Here is a 16,150-nt window from a genome sequence, read left to right on the forward strand (position 1 = left end):
AGTAAACTCAAACTGCTAACCAGAGTTAAAAGGTGGTTATCATATTTTCATGGGCAACCTTGTACAGGCAAACTTAATACTGGCATTTCCTAACTTATGAGTGCTTGACTTGGCAACATTAATAATGTTCTTCTAACACACATTCTTTGTGTATGTTTGATTTATCTATCTCACACATACTATACACTTGCAGGCTTATAGAATGCTACATGAAGAGGGTGTGCATGCACATGAAAATTAATTACAAGACGACTAATTAAAACAGTATTATAATGAAATGAAAATATTTTTTTAAAGAAACCCCCCCCCACTATCTCCAGTTTTGAAGCAATATAAAAAAAATTAGGAAAAATGAATGAGAAATTCCATTAAAAATATTCCCATCAGTCCTCACAGGACTCAGAAATTCCATCTTGATGGGAGTAGGAACGATAAGCATGCTACTGTATACCAGCTTCCAGGAAGCTACCCAGCCCGCACAATTCTGTAAATATTTTCAGTGTGTGCATTAACAGTTAGTGATGTGAGTGTAAATGAAATAACTAAAATATAAGTGAAGTGTGTGTATTGAGCCCAACACTGTGATTACTGTACTTTGGAAAGGTGAGGTGCTAAAATACTTTTTGTCTATGGTCAGGATGTATGACCTTGACTATGACAATACTATCATAAAAACTGAGCACATGACAAGTGGTGCTGTAGTCTGATTCCTGATCTTGTTTTATTTCACAAGCACAAAGCTGCCTCCCCTCCAGCACAATGGGTTCCACTTGATTTGTTATAACCAAAATGATCACATTTTGCTGGGGGTAAACTGATCTAATAATTTGAGATAAACACACACCTCCTGCCTCCTGAAACCGGGGAATATACAAGCAGAACAAAAGGTTTTTAAGGACATAGATGAGATTTTTGCAACGCACATCACAGAAAAGCACAGGGGTAAATGAAGGAGTACTCTCTATTACTGCTGATAAATAAACAGTCACAGCTAGACACTGAAAGAAAAAATATAAAATAGCCTGCCTTACTGAATTTGGAGCAAACAGTGAATAAAGACCCAGCTGAAAGTTGTAAAAATCATAACCAAGTTTCAAAAGAGTTTAAAAGAATGGAAAGTTTGTTACTTAAGAAGAACATAAGAACAGCCATACTGGGTCAGACCAAACGTCCATCAAGCCCAGTATCCTGTCCTCTGAAAGTGGCCAATGGCAGGTGCCCCAAAGGGAATGAACAGACATGTTATCAAGTGATCCATGCCCTGTCACCCAATCCCAGCTTCTGACAAACAGAGACTAGGGTCACGATTCCTGCCCATCCTGGCTAATAGCCATTGATGGACCTATCTTCCAAGAATCTATCTAGCTCCCTTTTGAACCCCGTTATAGTATTGGCCTTCACAACACCCTCTGGCAAGGAGTTCCAGAGGTTGACAGTGTGTTGCGTGAAAAAAAATGCTCTCTTGTGTTTGTTTTAAACCTGCTACCTATTAATTTCATTTGTGGCCCCTTGTTCTTGTATTATGAGAAGGAGTAAATAACACTTCCTTTATTTACTTTCTCTATACCACTCATGATTTTATAGACCTCTATCATATCCCCCCTCAGTTGTCTCTTTTCCAAGCTGAAAAGTCCCATTCTTATTAATCTCTCCTCATACACAAGCCGTTCTATACTCCTAATAATTTTTGTTGCCCTTTTCTGAACCTTTTCCAATTCCAATACATCTTTTTTGAGATGAGGCAACCACATCTGCAGGCAGTATTCAAGATGTGGCCATACCATGGATTCATATAGAGGCAATATGATATTTTCTGTCTTATCTATCCCTTTCTTGATGATTCCCAACATTCTGTTTGCTTTTTTGACTGCCGCTGCACATTGAGTGGATAATTTCAGAGAACTATCCACAGTGACTTCAAGATCTCTTTCTTGAGTGGTAACAGCTAATTTAGACCCCATCATTGTATATGTATAGTTAGGATTATGTTTTCCAATGTGCATTACTTTGCATTTATCAACATTAAATTTCATCTGCCATTTTGTTGCCCAGTTTTGAGAGATCCTTTTGTAGCTCTTCGCAGTCTGCCTGGGACTTAACGATCTTGAGTAGTTTTGTATCATCTGCAAATTTTGCCACCTCACTGTTTATCCCGTTTTCCAGATTGTTTATGAATATGTAAAATAGGACTGGGCCCAGTATAGATCCCTGGTGGACACCTTAGGACACTCATCTGGGAGGGGACACCCACATTACAGTCCCTGCGTCAGTGAATATTTAATTTATATAAAGCGGAACAGCTTCAACAGGAGAGGTTGAGAAAGCCCAAGCACAGACTATCCAATCACCTTGTGGTCAGGGCACTCAGTTAAGAGGGGAAACACCTGGGTTCAAGTCTCTGCTCTGAAGTGTGGATTTGAACCTGGGTTTCCTACATCCTGGATGAGTGCTCTAGCTACCAGGCTATCTGGCACAAAGGGGGTGGCACCACCTCCATTCTGTGAATGGCACCTGAGTCCCCTTGTGAATCTAGCCCTTTGGTCTCAAATTTTGTTTACTTTTCATTAGAAAAAAAAACAGTTAAAAAGTCCTGAAATAAAACGTTTCATCTCAGGTCAAATGAAGCGTTTCATCTGACCTCAAATGATATTTTTTCAAATTTCTTGGTACTACCAGTAAACCAAAAAAATCAGCGATGGGCACAGCTCTAATAAGGAGTGTAGTTCACAGAGAACTTGAGTTAAGTGGAGATTGTGGCTTACCCCTCTCAAGAAATGAACTGCTGCATTCTGTGTAAATTAATCATTCAAATCCTTTTCAAGGGTAGTCCCAAGTGGAAAGCATTGCAATAATAAAGGCTGGAGGTAACAAAGTCCTGGATCCTTTGTAACTGAATGACTTCAAGAAGGAAAGATCTCCGCTTCCTGGCTGACTATTAACAGAAAAAGCTACTATATACAACAGCTGTCATGTGAAAATCTAGGAGCAGTGATAGATCCAAAATGGACAACTGCACTAGGAATGTACCCCAAGAGAAAGCACAGTAATAGCCTTGCCCATATCTTTGTCCATGCTTTCCCTTGCCTTTGAGCATTGCGCCTCCATCTTATGTGATCAGTATGCTCTCATCTACATCCCCATCTCTGTCAACACTTGGAAAGCACAGAAACTGCAGTAACTATGCTCAGCGAAAAAGAGATGTAGACCTGAGTGCTAGCCATGAGTGATGCTGCAAACCAACATCTCCTTTAATGGATGTGAATACACACTGAATAGTACGTAGTAAACAGGAGGGCTGAGACATGGAAACCTGTAAAAATTCTTGTCAGAGCTGAGGAAAGGAGCAAGAAGTGCTCATTACTATCCTCAAGAACCTCTCAATGGCAGGAACAAATCTCTTGAGTGCTTTTTCCATCCATCTCTGTCAACTCTTGGAAACCACAGAAACTGCAGTAACTATGCTCAGCGAAAAAGAGATGTAGACCTGAGTGCTAGCCATGAGTGATGCTGCAAACCAACATCTCCTTTAATGGATGTGAATACACACTGAATAGTACATAGTAAACAGGAAGGCTGAAACATGGAAACCTGTAAAAATTCCTGCCAGAGCTGAGGAAAGGAGCAGGAAGTACTCATTACTATCCTCAAGAACCTCTCAATGGCAGGAACAAATCTTCTGAGTGCTTTTTCCATCCACTCCCACAAGACTTCAAAGTGTATAAACAAAACTATATGGTCAACAGTATCAGCAATCTGACAAATCCAGAAGAGGCATTTTACTTGTGTCCATTATTAGGAATAAATCATCACACACAGATAACAAAAATGGGGAAACTGAGGCAAAGAGTGGTGACTTGACTTGCCCAGCATCACTCAGTAGGCCAGTGGGTGAGATGGGACTAGAATCCCAGTCTCCTGAGTTCCAGTCCATTGTTCTATCCACTAGGACGCACTTCCTTCAAGTTATCAATACCCCAGAATGGTTTCTTGGATTATGGGCCTTTCCACTATTTGCTTACAGGCAGCTGGCACCTTGCATTCACCAAGAGAAGTATTTACTCAATCTCATTAATAATTAGCCCCAAACTTCCCAGCTGTTCTTTTACCAGCCACAAGATGTGTGGATCAAACTTGCAGGCAATCTAGCATAGTTTCCCAACACATTTAAGGAAAGAAACAAACAAACAAAAACACCACCACCATGAAACTGAATCACAGAATGGAAGTGCATGCACTGACTCTTTTTCTGACTTCTCTCCCATCATTTTCACTACCTCCTCCTGTTTATCTAGTTCACTATCTTTTTTCTTCAGATACTTGCTCAGATACTTTCATCTCCAGAAATATCATCTGTTCCACATATTCTGAAGCTTGCCAAATTTGATGGAGATGAAAAACTAATGAAATCATTAGTCAACATTTTTTTTGTAACATCAGCTAAATAAATGTATCTGAGAAATACAAAACTACTAATCGGTCTGTTCACAGGACAGCTGTGCTTAGGCTGAGATTCTCTGCTACTCATACCCATTTTTGCAGCTGCATACTGCAGTCACGAATAAGTGATTTGGGGTGCAATTTTGCATCCACCATTATCTGTACCTGCAAATGTGAAGGGCTGGTTTGAACTGGGCTGGTAATTTGGCCTCTACTTAATTAAATTCAAATCCCTATTCATAATCCATAATCAAAGGAAGTTTGGATTCTTTGTAATTAATTATTATTATTTTTAGTTACTTACTATAAGGACTCAATATCAAGCCCATAATGGAAGCATCTCTCTCATATACTACCCCTTCCTATGTTCTTTGCAATAGATCATTGATATTTTGCAAAGTATATGGACTAAAGCAGATGTCCACCAGTGCACTACTGAGACTGATTGTACTGTGACCAGAATTGCTGTGCAATGTTTTCTTCCTTAATTTATAAGTACATAAGAATGGCCATACTAGGTCAGAGCAAAGGTTCATCTAGACCAGTATCCTGTCTTCCGACAGTGGCCAATGCCAGACACATCAAAGGGAATGAACAGAACAGGACAATTATCAAGAGATCCATCCTTGTCATCCAGACCCAGCATCTGGCAGTCAGAGGCTTAGGGACACCCAGAGCATGGGTTTGCATCCCTGGACATCTTGGCCAACAGCCATTGATGAACGAACCTATCTTCCTTGAATGTACCTAATTCTTTTTTGAACCCTGTTATAGTTTTGGCCTGGCAACGAGTTCCATGGGCTGACTATGCACTGTGTGAAGAAATACTTCTTTTTGTTTGTTTTACATTGATGCCTATTAATTTCATAGGGTGACCCCTTACGCACTTTCTCCACATGAGTCATGATTTTACAGATCTCTATCATATCCCCCTAGTCTCTTTTCCAAGATGAACAGTCCCAGTCTTTTTAATCTCTCCTCATATTGAAGCTGTTCCAGACCCCTAATCATTTTTGTTTGCCTTTCTCTGTACATTTTCCATTTCTAATGTATCTTTTTTGAGACAGGGTGACAAGAACTGCATGCAGTATTTAAGGTGTGGGTATACCATGGATTTATATAATGGCATTATATTTCCCGTCTTACTATCTATCCCTTTCCTAATGGATCCTAACATTGTTAGCTTTTTTGACTGCAGCTGCACATTGAGCAGATGTTTTCAGACAACTAATCATAATGATTCCAAGATCTCTTTCTTGAGTGGTAACAGCTAATTTAGACCCCATCCTTTGGTATGCATAGTTGGGATTATGTTTCCTACATGCATTACTTTACAATGATCAACAATGAATTTCATCTGCCATTTTGTTGCGTGGTCACCAAGTTTTGTGAGATCACTTTGTGACTCTTTCAAGTCTGCTTTGGACTTAACTATCTTGAGTAACTTTGTGTTATCTGTGAACTTTGCCTCTTCACTGTTTACTTTTTTTCAAGATCATTTATCAATATGTTGAACAGCACTGGTCCCAAAACAGATCTCTTGGGGACCCTGCTATTTACTTCTCTCCACTGTGAAAACTGACCATTTATTCCTACCCTTTGTTTCCTATCTTTTAACCAGTTATTGACCCATGAGTGGACCTTCCCTCTTATCCCATGGCTGCTTACTTTGCTTAAGAGCCTTTGGTGTGGGATATTTTCAAAGGCTTTCTGAAAGTCTAACTACACTATATCCACTGGATTACCCTTTCCATATGCTTGTTGACACCCTCAAAGAATTTTAATAGATTGGTGAGGCATGATTTCACTTTACAAAAGCCATGTTGATTCTTCTCCAACAAATCATGTTCATCTATGTGTCAGATCATTTTGGTCTTTACTATAGTTTCAACCAATTTGCCTGGTACTGAAGTTAGGCTTATTGGCCTGTAATTGCTCGGATCACCTCTGGAGCCTTTTTTAAAAACTGGCATCACGTTATCCATCCTCCAGTCATCTGGTACAGAGACTGATTTAAGTGATTTACATACCATAATTAGTAGTTCCGCAATTTTGTATTTGTTTTCTTTCAGAACTCTTGGGTGAATACCATCTGGTTTTGGTGACTTATTACTGTTTAATTTATCAATCTGTTCCAAAACACCTTTATTGATATCTCAGTCTGAGACAGTTCCTTAGCTCTGTCACCTAAAAAGAATGGCTCAGGAGTGGGAGTCTTCCTCACATCCTTTGCAGTGAGGACGGATGCAAAGAATTCTTTTATCTTCTCTGCTACAGCCTTGTCTTTCTTAAATGTTCCTTTCGCACATCAATTGTCAAGTGGCCACACTGATTGTTTGGCAGGCTTCCTGCTTCTGATGTACTTAAAATAAATTTTGCTTAGTTTTTTGGGTCTTCTGCTAGTTACTCTACAAATTCTTTTTTGGCTCCCTAAATTATACTTTTACACTTGACTTGCCAGAGCTTTTGTTCCTTTCTATTTTCTTCAGTAAGATTTGACTTCCAATTTTTGTCTCTAATCACCTCTTTTACTCTGTTGTTTAGCCATTGTGGCATTTTTCTGGTCCTCTTACGCTTTCGTTTTTGTTTTTATTTGGGTGTATATATTTAGTTTGAGCCTCTATTATGGTGTTTTTAAAGAGTTTCCATGCAGCTTGCAGGCATTTCTCCATTGCCACTGTTTCTTTTAAACTTCCATTTAACTAGCGACCTCATTTTTGTGTAATTCCTCTTTTGACGTTAAATGCTACTTTGGTGGTCTTCTTTGGTATTTCCCCCACATCAAGGGATCATAAATTTAATTATATTATGATCACTCTTACCTAGCAGTTTAGTTGTATTCACCTCTTGGACTAGATCCTATGCTCTACTTCGGACTAAATCAAGAACTGCTTCTCCCCTTGTGGGTTCCAGGACTAGCTGCTCCAAGAAGTAGCCATTAATGGTGTCTAGAAATTTCCACTCTGCATCCCATCCTGATGTGACATATAGCTAGTCAACATGAGGATAGTTGAAATCCCCTATTATTACTGGGCGTTCTGTTTTTGTAGCCTCTTTTCTCTCTGAGTATTTCAAAATCAATGCCACCATCCTGTGCAGGTGGTCAGTAGTATATTCCGATGGCCATATTCTTATTATTTAAACATGGAATATCAATCCAAAGAGATTCTATTGTAAAGTCTGATTCATTTAAGATTTTTACTATATTTGACTCTTTGCTTTCTTTCACATATAGTGCCACTCCCCCAACAAACTTTCTTAGCTCAGTGCCCCGGAGGCATCCTACTTTCTTCCTTGTTACCCATCCTGAAAATCCAGTCCTTCTATAACAACCACCACCCCATATGGGCCATCATAATTTAAAAAAAAACACCAAACAAGACCATCTGAATTAAAAAGAAAAACAAAACCTTTTAACAGTTCTCAGGGTCTCCCAGCATAGATTGTCTATCTTTCACATGTAAACTTCTTGAGCCAGACACTATATTTCTATTTGACTTGTACAATGTTTGATACCAAAGTACATGCTTAGTTATTAGAGACAGATGTGTAATTTATAACAAATCATTTATATGAATAATTTCACCTTTTTTTTTGTTCTTGGAAGGTCTACAGACAGATTGTGATGGTCTTGAATCTATTCACAACATGAAAGCATTTGACAAAATTTTTCAGGAAGGTAGTTTATTTTTTGCTTTGCTGTTTGAAAGCTAAGTTGCATATCTTATTTCTGAGTAGGAAAAAACAAAAGAAACTTCATCCTCATCATCATTCTTTTCCCTGACTAGGTGAGTGTAATTCTTATCAGATTGCTCGCACAAATGTTCACAAAAAGCTCATATGAATTGGCAGTGGGATCAGAGACAGGAGTAGAACCTAAAAATTGAGTTAGTTTTTTTCCAAATTGACTAGATTTTAAGTGTCTCTTTATGTCTTTTATTTTGTTGCCAACAAATTTTTGTAAGTGTACCAATGGCCAGTGCTGCTTTTTATATCATTTCCAACTTAGTTCTTTTTTCTTGAAAATAAATGCTGATATTTGCTTTCCTTTGAAAAAAATCACAATATGAAGAGTGAGATGATAGGGACTAAATGGTGGTGCAAATCACAATGGGAAAATATCTTTTTTGAAGACCACCTGTCTACTCATATTTGGGCAACAAATGTTTTGTTTTCTTTTGTTCAGGGAAACAAATTCACTTAAAATCCAAAACACAGATGGTAACTGATAAAACCAACAAATCATATGTTGGTTTTTTCTAAGTCATCTGAACTTGGAATGGAAGGAGATATAAACTCTTCTCTGTGTCCGTTGCTCTCTCGTAATGGTTGTCTCTGTATTGCACTCTGGGAGTTCTTTATTGGAGTGATAATTCTAACCTTGAATGTTTGGGCACAAAACTTTCTTTATGATGCTTTCAGCCTTTACTCATGCAAATCTGTTTCATGCATTTTTCATTAGTTTATTGTAAACATTTTGAAAAAATGCTTGAAGCCATTGTATTTATACAAGTTGGTTAAAATGGCTGTTGATTGTGCTCTTGACCTGAAGAAACTGCTTCCCCTCCCACATGCACACAGATTCAGTCCATCCATTAATGTTTTCATTGGTTCAAGAAAAGATATCAGATTCCCTTTCTTAGCCACTCTATCCCAGGATGAGCCATTAAATCAGTTGAAACTCAAATCTAAAGGAAATGTGAACTGGCATTTTTTTTTATCAGATACACACAACAAACTATTCACAAATAATCTAAAGACAAAGAGTTAGCTGCAGAAATTATTTGTTGAACAAAGAATATGTTTCAGAAATTCACAAACTGTCCTTGGAGAATTCACAAAGAAAGGCGAGATTTGTCTGATAGATTCTCTGGTATGGATTAGCCACCCAGCTGTACTCGTGCGGGTCTAAAGCTGGATTTTTGATTAGGGGAGCTCTTGGTGGTGACTTGATGGCAGTACAGAAGGCTTATTGGCTAACTGCACCAATCTGGTATATATCCCTAAAATACATTAATCTAAATTTCCTTTTTAAACTGGAAGGATAAAACAAGGAATCTGAATGGCCAGTGAGTTTTCTAGGCTAGTTATCAGATTAAACTCCTTTTCCTAAAAGCAGAACTATGTTTCGAGAAATCAAATTATACATGAATATAGGCTCACTTTTTGGACCTGATCGTTCCCCTGAGATGCACAGAGGGAACCACCCATATATGAATCTCATTCTTTGCTCACGGAGGAGTGTTAGCTATTTACATGACACTAAACACTGTTCGGTCAGGGATCTATGGTTAGAGAAAGGGGCAGGCTGGGGCACCAGAGGAAGTATGCACAAGTCCAGTAGGGAATTTTCCATCCAGTGCTGTGCAGAATACACACACACACACAATCCAGCAGTCTATGGCTGTGTTAGCTTTCACATTTTTGCACTGCATATTTCCCACCTGACTTCCTGGACAGGCACAGTAGCTGGTAGAGAAAGCCCTGGCTGAGTGCCAGAGACAGGACAGTTGGCCACAGAGCTGGTGTAAATGGTCCTCAGAAAGGGATTCATAGTTTCTTAGAGCAGAACTCCTTGGTTGTTCTAAAGGGACATATCATCTTTCCACCACACACACAAACAGTTGGGAGGCACTCATGGAGTTTTCTTCTCAGAGGATTCCTTCCAGCAAGTTTTTCACTCAGGAGGAGTGTTTGGGCCCCTAGAGTGGTTACAGGCTTGTGACTCACAACATACAGGCACTCTGCAAGGTGCTTTTGCTGAATGGATTTTTAGGCAGTTAGATCACTCAGGAGACTGAATGGCCATAATGGTAGAATTGGGAATGTAAAATTATTTAGAATATGATAAGCTAATGAGTCCTGAAGATATCAAACTATATCCACACACGTTAGGACTCAGCCAGATTGCAATTAGCTGTCTAATAGCAATAAATCAGTAAAAGGGCAGAAAACTAGTACTGTTTTCTGTTTTTTAAATTCACTGTAACTTAATATTGTAGCACTATAGGGTGTGATTCTCATTTATGCTAAGGTCCCTTTATACCCCTCTGGCAGTATATCTATTTTACGACCCCCTACCTATTGTCAGACCAGTATAGTGCCTTAGTATAAATGAGAATCAAGCCTTATAGACTTTAGAACGGCTGCATATTGTTGCCAGAGTGGTTAGGCAATATTCAGGGCCTTGCTGGTTTGTTTCTGTTAGGAAGAGACACTGATGATAGAGTCAGATATTTCTGTGGTGCAATCCTGTTTATTTACAAACAATGTACCCAGAATCCTGTTTCACTCCAGGGAAAAAACAACAGCAGGTAATTTGCTTGCTCAGAGTTTCCATGCCTGCCTCTCCAACCATCACTCTCCAACCATCACTCTCAAAAGAAGCTATCTCTTGGCTTCCTCCCAGGGCCAACTCACACTCTCTGCTCACTTTCACTTCTGACATACACAGCCCTACCAGTCAATGCTGCAGCCCTTGCTTTTCCCATCAGTCCCAAGGAAACCGCTCTTATTGTCCCTGAGTGAGTTCTCGCTCCTGCCTTCTCATGTGTCTCTGTGCCTTGGGCAGCGGCTTCTCTATTGCTTCAGTTACCTTGCTCCATAAATAAGCTCAAACGCTTCTTTGATTTGACCTCAATGAAAGGTGGTTAGTGTGCCTATCAGTTTCAGGGATGTCTGTGTTTGACTATAGATCAAAGACATGTTTATTAGTAGCCACCAACATTCCTCAAGCACAATATTAAATTCAACTGCACCAACAAATGTGCATTGCATGGCTGTAGTTCCCAAAAACTTTGTAACTCCTGTGCTCTTAATCTGCCTGTAGCGTTTAAATCTGAGTTGCAGCAGAAAATTATTTTTATGCAAGTCACTCTCTGAAACCTACCTTTCACTCTCTTCAGTGTGTGTATGTATTAACCTTCAGATTTCAGCTAAAGCCCTGATCCTGACATTACTGAGCCCCTTTACAACTCTCACACTGATGTGATTGGGAGTAGTGAGCACCTTTACCCACAAAAACTTCAGTTTGCCAGTTAATGGGGCGTAGCACCTCCCAGGACTGGATCTGCAAGGCAGGAATGTAAAGCATTTCATTGTATAAATACTGATTGGTGTGAGAATGTTATTTATGTTAAGAATAAAGAATTATTAGTACAGGCGTATCAATTTCAAAGCCTGTCGGCATATCTAGAGCACCTCAGTTTCTAAAAGTAGCTACAAAAGCTAAGATTTTCCAGTTTCCTTTACGCCTTTATTGTTTCTACTCGAGATGGGCCCCAATCAAAACCTCAGGTCCAAATACCTCTGCAACTTTGGGGAACGCTCATCTTCATTTCCCAACTTCGCAGCTCAGGCCCATTTCCAGCTTTACATGAGGATAGATTCAATTTTAAATAAAGGGCTGAATTGTGGCATTGTTGTGCTGCATCAGGAACAGCTTGGGAAGGAAACTGTGACTCACAGTCAATCTGTCTCCCAGTTCCTCCTTCCCTTGGTGGTGGGAGGTGGCCCCAGAGACAGCCTAAGGCTCCACCCATCCCCGCTCCCACCTATTCTCTTCCCATTCACCAGCACGGGAGGGGAAGCAGCAGCTCTGCAGAGGCTGCTTATTTCTTTACACTGTTACCTGCAATACAATTTATGCAGAGCTGCTGCAGAGTAAGGAGGCACCTTACAGCCCCTTATTTCCTGCATGGGCATGCAGGACAAGGCACAATCATGCCAAAACTTTAAAAATGATTAATGAAAACATAATCAAATGCTATCTCCCCCCTGCCAAGCCAAAGCTTCCTCTACCCAGCACCTTACATAACAAAACTAGCCACAACACGTCTCCCCAAGACTGTACAATTGCTCACATGCAAAGAAAAAGACTTCGGAACATTCTGTGTAGCAATCTCATGGTGACACCTGCCATAACAATACATATAGTGGAAATATTAGCAAGTTAGAAGGCAAATGGGAATCGGTGCTATATCTGTAATATAGGCAATTTGAGGGGGAGGGGGGATAACGTTTTCAGAAGCACCTGAGTGACACAGGAGCCTAAAACCTAGTGAAAAATCAATAGGACTTATGTGCCTAAGTCACTTAGTTGCTCTTGAAATGTTACTTATTTACACATAAACACATACTTATTTACACAGATTTAAAATACATGACAGTCATTAGGTCCCACTTTCATGAATGCTGAAAGTCACCAAAATTAAGCATCAATTCTGAAAATAACCATATCAAGATCTGCTTGAAAGCCTAATGCAGTATTTAACTTTTAATTTTTATTCCTTGCCAAAGAATTTACTGAAAAGCAGCAGTGGGCCTTCACCAACTAATAGAGAGTTGCTGGGAAATTTCCCCCTTAACTGGAAAATTAATAATTTTGAAAGCATCTTTTGAACAGTCAGTTTCAATATCTAAAGAGCATCAGTACTTTGGAATGAATGATATGCACTCTAAATCTCTAATCCAAACAAACAACAGAGCTGAACATTGCTTTTCAATTTGCGGCAATTACTGCACACCATCCACTGCTCACAGATCCTTTCGCTCTCATAGAATCCCTCATCTTATTAAGGCTGAATCCTCTGCCTACTATTTTAGCAGAGGCTGTGTGTTGCTTCTGGGCATCTTTCTTTTGCAACACTGTTTATTAGAGCGTCTCTCTCTCCTCTCTGTCGAAGGTTCTGAACCTGCCAAATTCTCTGAGGGTTCTTTGAAGAATGAGCGCGGGGGGCGGGGGGGAGAACAGACAAAATCCCCATGATTAGCAGCAAGGACTTTAGTCATCTACGTTTACAAACTTACTTTATCTTGCACAATGTTACTGTCATAATATATTATCTTACTGATGGAGCTCTCTGAGACTGTAGTTCTGCATTTCCAACGGGTATGTGCACACACAAAAACATCAAAATATTTGACTGGATGAAAGCTGAGCTCCTTAATCACTGAACATCTGCCTACATTTAGTGTAGGTCTTTAAGCAGCACCCTTCTAACACTTGTTACAGAATAATTTAATTGGATTGCACATTGTTTTATAACAGTAAAACCCAATTAGAATGGAAGCTGATGGGAAATAATTCTTGGTTCTGGCACTAAAGTGCACTTTAACTAAATGATACTTTGTCCACATGATGAATCCGTGTATTGAGCTAGAAGCTGCCAGAAAGACAAACATTTCACTGGCATTGAAAATATACCCTCAATTAAAATATCATTAAAACAAAAAGATGCATTACAGATAGTTGATTTAGCTGGCTTATAGTTGACTTAACTATAGTTGACTCATAGTTGACTTAACACTGTTGCACATTTTAAAGAAAAGCATACAAACATATTTGTAAAACAAAGAAAGCATTATTTTCTAAATAGCTCAGAGCAAAATGATATAAACATTTTCATAGTTTTAAGGATATATTTTTAAAAAGGTCACAATAATTTCTCACATAGTTCATTCAAAATTTTATTCTCCTTACTGAACTAGATACATTTCTGACAATGTAACATTTTAAAGCATGTTATCAGTGCAACAGGAACTAAATTTGTAATGGCAAAATGGACTTTCATTTTTAGATATTTTGTGTAGATGCGTGGGGGGGACAATGGGTGTATAGCCACAATAATTTCTCATATATAAAATGCAGTGTATGTTTGTGTCTGTCTATATGTATGAGTGAGACAGGGAATGCATGAGACTGTGGTGTGGCTTTATTAATAAACTTTGAAAAGTTTGCATTATACTTGCTCATGAGCAGCAAAACCATGAGTGAATTATGTAAGCTCACTCCAAACAAGCATGGACCAAATCATAGAATCATGGAACCATAGGGTTAGAAAAGACTGCAAGGGTCATAGAGTCTAGCCCGCTGCCAAGATGCAGGATTTGTTGTGTCAAAGCCATCCAAGGCAGGTGGTTACCCAGCCTCCTTTTGAAAACCTCCAGTGAAGGCACTTCGACAACCTCCTGAGGCAGTCTGTTCCATTGTCCTACTGTTCTTACAGTTAGGAGGTTTTTGCTGAGATTTAATCTAAATTAGCTATGCAGTCGTTTGAACCCATTGCCTCTTGTTCTGCTCTATGTGGCAAGAGAGAACAACTTTTCTCCATATTTTTAATAGTAACATTTCAAGTATTTGAAGACCGCTACATGTCCCCACTTAATCTCCTCTTTTCCAAACTGTGTACTCAGTTCCTTACAAAATCTTTTATACTACACCAAGCCATCATCCCTGGTGTATGCAATGCATTTTACAGGGGGGGAAACTATTTCAGAAATTCTTTTAGCATTTAAAATAATTTTATTGAGACTCTTTTGTTGTGTCCCTCCACCTGTTTGTATGAAACAGGGCGTTGCCCTAACTACACCGATATAAGCCTTACGCCTCTTGTGGAGATGGAGTTAGGAGGTCGGTGTAGTGGGGCTCTTACATCGGTGGGGGGGAGGCGATTGTGTGTACACTGAAATAAGTAGGTCGACTTAAGCTGCCTTACATTGACCTATCTCTGTAGTGTAGATCAAGCCTGAGTCAATAGAACCAACAACTTTTTTCCCCAGCAGCACCAACACCTGCACACAGGGTGGGATGTTTCATACAAACATTGCCTAATATAGGGGCGGCCAACCTGCGGCTCTGGAGCCACATGCGGCTCTTCAGAAGTTAACATGCGGCTCCTTGTATAGGCACCAACTCCGGGGCTGGAGCTACAGGCGCCAACTTTCCAATGGGCCGGGGGGTGCTCACTGCTCAACCCCAGGCTCTATCACAGGCCCTGCCCCACTCCACCCCTTCCTGCCCCCTCTCCTGAGCCTGCCGTGCCCTCACTCCTCCCCCTCTCCCCCAGAGTCTCCTGAACTCCACGAAACAACTGATCAGGAGGTGTGGGGAGGGAAGGGGAGGCACTGATCCACGGGGCTGCCGGTGGGTGGGAGGCGCTGGGAGCGGGGGAGCTGATGGGGGGGCTGCTGACATATTACTGTGGCTCTTTGGTAATGTACATTGGAAAATTCTAGCTCCTTCTCAGGCTCAGGTTGGCCACCCCGGCCTAATACAACAGATATACTGCAGTACTGGCATGTTTTTTGTTTGAGGCCTCTGTTAAAACAGAAAGAAAATCCTTCCTACAAAATGTTAATTCCAGGCTATGATGTGACAAGCTTATAGTGCAGCTAAAACTCTTTTCTATGTGCTCATCATTGCCAGGGCCTTCCCAATTCATTACAAGTCATATGAGATGTGGTTGCTTCATTTTACAAGTATGAGGGAGGGAAACAAGCACTCTAATGAAAGCATGAGAAAGCATTTCCAAATTTGCACTCTTAAATCACTGTATACTGGTTTTACTATATGCAAAGTAAAATGAGAATCAAGTGCTAGAAAAATAACAATCTGTAGTAAACCCGTACAAAAAGATGAATGTCATTGTCACAACATCTTAATGAACATCCTTATGTTTTATAAAACTTGCTCTCTTGCTGAAACAGTGCAGGCTGCATTAGAAAGAAACATGTGAAGAAGCCGCTTGAGGCTACAGATAAATAATAGATTATGCTTTTCCCAAAGGAGAAACATTAAGTGCTTTAAAGCACACCAAAATGAAGAAAACCCATGCCAAGAAGTGGAATGGAGGTAGAATTTCATATGAAAAGAACGTGCTATTCTGTTTAAATTTATAAAGTTGCTATTATCACTGGATTTCTCGGTCAGTGC

At 39.8% G+C, this 16,150-nt stretch overlaps 1 protein-coding gene across 13 annotated transcripts in view; it reads right to left on the reverse strand.

Annotated features, from left to right (window-relative positions):
• The window catches only part of DLGAP1 (DLG associated protein 1), a 639,595-nt gene that overhangs the window by 266,175 nt on the left and 357,270 nt on the right, over positions 1 to 16,150 (reverse strand). The gene's annotated exons all lie outside the window — the stretch shown is intronic.

This window comes from Lepidochelys kempii, chromosome 2 (genome assembly GCF_965140265.1).
Source record: "Lepidochelys kempii isolate rLepKem1 chromosome 2, rLepKem1.hap2, whole genome shotgun sequence".
NCBI lineage: Eukaryota > Metazoa > Chordata > Testudines > Cheloniidae > Lepidochelys > Lepidochelys kempii.